Source organism: Dipodomys merriami, unplaced genomic scaffold, assembly GCF_024711535.1.
Source record: "Dipodomys merriami isolate MVZ:Mamm:240054 unplaced genomic scaffold, mDipMer1.0.p SCAF_318, whole genome shotgun sequence".
NCBI classification, from domain to species: Eukaryota; Metazoa; Chordata; class Mammalia; order Rodentia; family Heteromyidae; genus Dipodomys; species Dipodomys merriami.
Genome location: NW_027204693.1, coordinates 130,786 through 137,635, shown reverse-complemented (window position 1 = coordinate 137,635; position 6,850 = coordinate 130,786).

Here is a 6,850-nt window from a genome sequence, read left to right as displayed (position 1 = left end):
GCCTCCAAACAGACTACAAGACTTGTACGACACCTAGACATTGGGAGACCCTCAGGGGACCACTGGAAAGTACTCTGCCTAGAGCCACAGAGCGAGGTCCAAGCAGGCCAAGGGTTGGTCATGGGGCTTGAACTCTGGGCCTGGACGCTGTCCCCCAGCTCTTCAGCTTACCACTTGAACTACAGAGCCCTTCTGGTTTTCTGGAGGTTGCTTGGAGGTCAGAGGCTCCAAGACTTCCTCCCCGGGCTGGCTTGGAACCGCAATTCTCACATCTCAGCCTCCTGAGGAGCTAGGAAGACAGGAATAAGCCACCAGTGCCCAGCTGATCTGGCCTTTCACTACAGTGTACTAGGAGCTCCTGAAAGCTTTTCTTTATTTTTTTCTTGCCAGTACTGGGGCTTGAACTCAGAGTCCGGGCTCTGGTCTGAACTTTTTCCCTCAAAGTTAGCACTCTGCCACTGACCCACAGCTCCACTTCTGGCTTTTGGTAGTTAATCAGCAAGAAGAGTTTCACTAACTTTCCTCCCCTGAGCTGGCTTGACCCATGATCTCTGATTTCAGTTTCCTGAGTAGCTAGGATTTACAGGGGTTGAGCCACTGCTGGCATTGGGCTAGAAGGTTTGCTTAAGCAATGGTCCTTCCCTGTGTTTGCCCTGACTCCTCCATGCAAAGGAGGTCTAAGGGACAGGAGCTGTAAAAAATAGGCTTCCAGCCACAAGAAATGGCTAGGGTCCATGGTGAAAAGTCAAGTTGATCTTTCCCCTGGGCCTAATTCTGGGACCCTACCCTCTGCCCTGTGACTCAAGTACAAACGTTGACCCAGCATTGAACGTCCTGCCAGACTTTTCAGTAGTCACAGAACCTTCATTCCACGCATACCACCTGCTCTACAGCATACCTCAGGACCTTTGCCCATGCTGTAACTTCTGCCTGAGGCTTTCTGTCCTGTATCCACATCTTAAAAGTCCTGTGGAATTTTGGCCCTGGTTATATCACCTCCTGGAGCAAGACTTTCCTTCCCTTCTCCCTCTTTTTAAATATTGAGTTGCTAGAAATGGAACTTGTGCAGGCTGACTGGCAAATGCTCTATCAGGGTGTGTGTGTGTGTGTGTGTGTGTGTGTGTGTGTGTGTGAGTACCAGTACTGGGGTTTGAATTCATAGGATGCTATCCTATCCCTGAGGTTTTATAATCAAGTCTAGCCTTCTACTACTTGAACCACAGCTCTATTTCTGGCTTCTTGGGTTTTTAATTGGAGAATACTGTCTTATATAGACTCTCCTGCTTGCAATGGGGATCCTCAGATCTCAGCCTCCTGAGTAGCTTACAGGGGTGAGCCACCAGCACCAGCCCTCTATCCTACTGCTTACCTATATCCTCGGCCCTCCTTTGAGTCCCAGAAAAATATGTCTCACCAGGCTCATTTTTTTGACAGTCTTGGGGCTTGAACTCAGGTTCTGTGCATGTCCCTGAGCTTATTTACTCAAGGCTAGCACTCTATCAATTAAGCCACAGTGCCACTTTTGGCTTTTTCTCTTTCGGTGGTACTGAGGAATTGAACCCAGGACTTAGTGCATACTAGGTAAGCACTCTACCACTAAGCCACATTCGCAGCCCAAATCCCACTTCTATGAGAGTGGGATTTATTGGCATACCTCTTTTGGCATAGAAATAGCTTATTATTTCCTATCTTTGCCAAGATTTGGGACCAGCCTATGACTTAGCAATGAGGAATGATTAATTAGTGATAGCCACCAGGCCCCAGAGGTCTAGGCTCACATCCTACAGAAGGATAGAGAATATGGAGCCAGAACCTTCGACAACTATAATCTAGGAACTGTGGTCTCCTTGGAGGCAGTGACTGTCTGCTATGTGACCCGATGGGCCACCTCAGCCAGAACATAAGACTTCAGTTATTAAATGGCAGAGAAGGATGCTTTGTTCAAGCTGCTGGCTCAGACTTAGTTCTCTCTGAGGGCTTTTCCCTGCTTGCCCAGTTTGGGGGGCTGGGCATGGGCAACCTGCTGAATATCCATCATCCATCCATCATCATCCATACACAGAAACATGGAGTGATTGCCTCCTTTTTTGGGGGGAGGGGGCAGTTCTGGGTTTGTACTATGAGCTTAGGCCCTGTCCCTGAGCTCCTTTTCCTCAAGTGTAGTGCTCTGCCCTTGAGCCACAGCCCCATTCATGTTTTCCTTTCCTGTGATCTCTTAGAAATTAGAGTGTCACAGACTTTCCTGCCCTGGCTCAATTCAAATTGGCATTCTCTACATCTCAGCCTCCTGAGGAGCTAGGATTACAGGCAAGAGTCCCTGGATCCTGGGTTTCATTTCTTCTTGTTGTTCTTTTTTGTAATTGTAACAATCTGAAATCTTCATGGTGTCGATCCAATGGTTTGCATCCGAAGTAAACTACCCAGGCCTGGAGTTCGAATGCCAGGACTGCCACCCACAAATGGAAGGAGATTCTGACAAACTCATTCCTATTCCTGTGAATGCTAATGGAATGTTATACAAGTAATAAATAAATTTTCAGTTAATTCATGATTCTATTTTAGAATGTCAAACAAAAATTATTGGATTTATATCTTCCATTCTAGCTCCATGGTATGATTCCCCTAATGGAAATATATTGACTAATTTTTAATTAATGCTTTCCTAAGTATTATATGGAGGCATAATTTAATAACTAATAATTGGTATATATATACAATTTAATATCTGCACATTCCCTGTTTCTCTATGCATGTATATACTATTGGGAACACCTGTGGATTGATCACAGGTACTCAGACCTTCCTGGCAGCTCAGTTTGCCGGAGGCTGGTGTGCTAAGATTGTGACCCCATTTTTGGATTGGCAATTGTAGGCCGTGATTTGAAATCCCAGCATGGCCAAAAATTTATTCCTGGAGTCAGAAGCCAATCTTGGCACATTTTTTTACTTCTCTGTGAAAGTCCTGGGTCTCAATATGATGTATAATCCATATGCAAATATATCCTATGTGATATGTTGTAATAAAAGAAACATATATATGTAATAATATTAAATATATAAGAGTAATAAACAACATATGCATTATACCTATGTATGTAAATAGATCTTATATATTAATATTACTTTTTCCAGAGCTGGGGCTTCAATTCAAGCCCTGGGAACCGATCTGAATTTCTTGTAGTCAAGGATGGTGATCCTTTCCCCTTCACCCGCAGTGTCACAGAGTTATCCAGGCCCTGATTTCAAATACAAGGCTTCCAGAAAAATGGTGCACATTCCAAACCAGGGCCTTATTATTATTATTATTATTATTATTATTATTATTATTATTATTATTATTATTATTATTATTGTTAGCTGAGCACAGAGCTTGCACTCAGGTCTTGGCATCTTTGCCACAGCCGACCCTTATATCCCAGGACCCGAGTTCAATTCTTGGGCCTGGGAAAAAAATAAAAAGTAGAAGCATAAAACTGAGAAGTTCAAGAAGGTGGTTTTACTTTTATTTTCCTTTGAATTGTGGCCTTCCTGAGTGCAAATGACAAGGCCCAGAAAGTAAATATAACCTAACATTGCTGATGTTTGTTGGGCTATTAAGGAAGCCATAGCCAAAACTGGCAACTTAGGTATGGAGGTCGAATCCCGGGATTGCCTCTAATGAATGGCGAGATTCTAAGAAACTCATTCCCATATAAATCCATACAAATGGAATGGTATAATTGTAACAATTACATTAGTAGTGCATGATTATATTATAAAATTATACACAACAATTATACTACATTGACTAGTTTTCAATTAGTACTTTATTATGTATTCAATCATGATACTCTGAAAAGGAAGGAATAATTTCATTGCCAATAATGGTGAGTAATATGGTATATGTAATTTCATAGTATACAGACATCTTTCTCTTGTTTTATGCAACTACATCTATCTATCTATCTATCTATCTATCTATCTATCTATCTATCTATCTATCTATCTATCTATCTATCTATCTATCTATCTATCTATCTATCTATCTATCTATCTATCTTGTCTGTCTGTCTGTCTGTCTGTCTGATTATCTACAAATCTACACATTTATCTGTTTATACACTTGTCACTCCTGGGGCTCAGTTGTAGAGTGCTCGCCTAGTATGTACAAAGCCCTGGGTTCCTCACTACCATGTGCACACAGAAATCCAGAAGTTGTGCTGTTGCTCAAGCAGCTGAGCACTAGCTTTGAGTATGAAAGCTTAGGGACTGTGTCTAGTCTCTTACTCAAGACCCAGGAATGGTACCAAAAAAAGATGGAATGTTCTGACTGCAACTATATAAGGATAGCACTCCAAATACCTCATCACAGAGCAAGCCTTGAGTCTGGTGCTGACAGCTGCCATCTAACCTGACTTAGCCAGAGGTAAACTGCTGCAAACCAGCTCCACAGAACCAGATGCTGCTGGCTTGCTCATCCCTGGCATCCAATATACTTGGAGGCTAAGATCTGACACTGGTGGGTTTAAAACCCGCTCTGGCAGGAAGTCTCTGAAACTCTGAGCTGTGGCTCAAAGTGGTAGAGGTCTAACCTTGAGCAAACTATCTTAGGACAGTTCCCCCAACCTTTCAGTGCAATCCCCGTGTCTCACTCCACCTCCCCCCAAAAAAGCCATCCCTCTAAAGCACTAGATGTGAACTTTGTGTGGCTTGGGATGTGTTTCTGCAAGAATGATAATACTGATGAAAACACCCTAATTCTAATGACAGTGTGTGGGATACAGCTATGTGATGAGTCCTTCACGAGGTGTTGTGTGCTGAGTCCTTCACAGGGTGCATTTTTTCATCTGTTTCTTATAAGAGCTCCACAAGTAAGATGATTGTGTAGATGAGAAACTTGAGGCTCAGATATGTCCCCATGTCAGGGTCAAAATTATGTATGTACCTAACTCTAGTGAGTTGTCTCCTGCAGATAATTGTTTTGGTTTATTTTTCTCAGTCATTAACCTAGAACTTAAGGCTTAGCCACTGACCATTCTCTGTTGGGTTCATGGCTAGCACCTTACCACGTGGAGCCAACAACCGCCTTGCAACAGAGTGTTGCAGTCTAGGTATCTGTAGCTCAGGTTTGTCATCCTTCCTACTCAGGAAGCTTAGATATGATGATCTCCGTTCCAAACTCTCCCAGACACAAAAGGTCCCATAAGTCTATTGTCTCCTATTCACCACTTAGAAATTTGAAGTAGAAGCTGGGCGCTGGTGACTTGCACCTGTCATCCTAGCCACTCAAGAGCCTGAGAGCTGAGGATCACAGTCCAAAGCCAGACTGGGAGGAAATTCCTTGAGATGCTTCTCTCCAGTGAACTACCAAAATCCTGCAGGGGTGCTGTAGCTCAAGTGGTAGGGTGCTTGGCTTTAACTGAAGAGCTCAAGGATAGCTCCCAGGCCTAGACTTCAATTCCTCCAACTTTCAAGAAAAGAAAGAAAGAAACCTGAAGTGCAGTGCTGGGACTGTGACTTAGGGGTAGAGTGTTTTGCAGGTATGAATCCCTGGGTTTGATTCCTTAGTAAAACATCACTAGAAAAAAGCCTGAAGTAGCTGTGTGGCTCAAGTGGTAGAGTGCTATCCTTGCACAGGAGAAACTCAGGTACAATGTTCAGGTCCTGAGTTCAAACTCCAGGACAAGTGTATGCACACACACACATGCACACACACACGCGCACACACACACACACAGATACCAGAATTGAAGCTGTGATACCAAATGGTAAAATTCTGAGCTCATGGTCAGCATCCAGGCCCCGTGTTTAACCCCAAAACCTAGCCACCCAGGGCCCATTTAGAAGAGGTAAAATGTTTCAAAACCTGATGAGCTTCAACAGCCCTAAATAACAGGAAGCATTGTGATATTAGACATATGCTTGGATTTAGCAAGCTTCCAGAAATCTAGGAAGGCACTGTTGCCAATAATGAATCATTGTATTAGGTTCAGCTCCCTTATTGTCTGCCAGAAGGACCGTTGAATTAATTGTAGTAGGTTATTTCAACACTGGATCATCGTATAACAAAGACAGGATAAGTACAGGGAAGTTGGCCTGCCAAGGGAGGTAGCACAAATGAAGGCTTTCTGGCAAAACAAAGCACTGGGGAGAGTGATAGCTTGGGGTACAAAGAGGAATTTTTCTCCTAGCCTTCAGAGCCTGCCCACACTCCTCCTCACTAATTGTCCTAGATGGAGTTTTTTGTTACACAGCTGTACAGGAGTGAGGCTTTTTGTCTGCCTGTTCCAACAATGAAGCAGATTTTCTCCAGCAGCCTGGGGTGTGGAGAAAACCTCAGGCTCCTCTGAGAACAGTGAGGAGAGCCCCAGAACATGCACTGTCTTGTAAACACTCTCTGTGCTATGAAATCATTCTATTTAAAGCACATTTCCTAGCTGGGTGCCTTTCATCATAGGGACTCTGGACATTCACAGATAGAAATGCATGCATACATACAAGGGGAGACATGGAGTTACTTGTGTTTTGGTTTTTTTTTTGGCAGGTCCTGGGGTTGTATTTTGAGCCTAAGCACTGTCTCTGAGCTCATTTTGCTCATGGGTAGTCCTCTGCCCTTTAGTCACAACCCCATTCATGGTGATCTTTTATTCCTGTGATCCCTCAGAAGTAAGAGTGCTGTAGACTTTCCTGTCCTGGCTGAATTCAAACTGGCATTCTCTACCACTCAGACTCCTGAAGAACTAGGATTATAGGCAGGAACCTCTGACCCCTGGCTTTCTTTTCTTCTTGTTCTTTTTTGTTCATTGTGACAAAATGAAATCTTCACAGTGTCATTCTAATGGTTTGCATTTCGAAGTAAACTACCCAGGCC